At 55.7% G+C, this 601-nt stretch overlaps 1 protein-coding gene across 1 annotated transcript in view; it reads right to left on the bottom strand.

Annotated features, from left to right (window-relative positions):
• Positions 1-601, bottom strand: part of PTPRH (protein tyrosine phosphatase, receptor type, H) — a 21752-nt gene that overhangs the window by 1433 nt on the left and 19718 nt on the right. The window lies entirely within an intron of this gene.

Here is a 601-nt window from a genome sequence, read left to right as displayed (position 1 = left end):
TGAGAATCATTGACCAGCTGCCTCCTGCACGCCCCCTACTGGGGATCGAGCTCACAACCCGGGCATGTGCCCTTGACTGGAATCGAACCTGGGACTTTTCAGTCTTCAGGCCGACGCTCTATCCACTGAGCCAAACTGACTAGGACAAATAAAAAAATTTTAACCCCTGGCCATGCTGCTCAGTGGTTGAGTATCATCCCATGCACCAAAGGTCGCTGGTTCGATTCTCGGTCAGGACACGAGCCCGGGGTTGTGGGCTTGATCCCCAGGAAGGGGCGTGCAGGAGGCAGCCAATCGATGGGGACGATGTTTCTCTCTCTCACGGATCTTTCTCCTCTCCCTCTCCCTTCCTCTGTCTGTAAAATCAATACAAACATATTTTTTAAAAAATTTACACATAAAACTCACCACTTTAAACAATGCAACGGCGTTGGCCATGCTGGGCCAGCATGACCTCCGGCCACTTTCCCAAACACTCCTCTCGCCCGAAGGAGGCGCCGCGCCCATGGGGCGCTCACTGCCCACCCTCCTCTGCCTCCCGCCCCTGGCAACCGCCAGCGTGTTCCCTGGCGCGCTGGCCTGCTCCGAGCATTGCCTGTAA

Source organism: Myotis brandtii, unplaced genomic scaffold, assembly GCF_000412655.1.
Source record: "Myotis brandtii unplaced genomic scaffold, ASM41265v1 scaffold1763, whole genome shotgun sequence".
NCBI lineage: Eukaryota > Metazoa > Chordata > Mammalia > Chiroptera > Vespertilionidae > Myotis > Myotis brandtii.
Note: the sequence above shows the minus strand (reverse complement) of the source record. Positions and strands in the feature narration are given on the sequence as shown.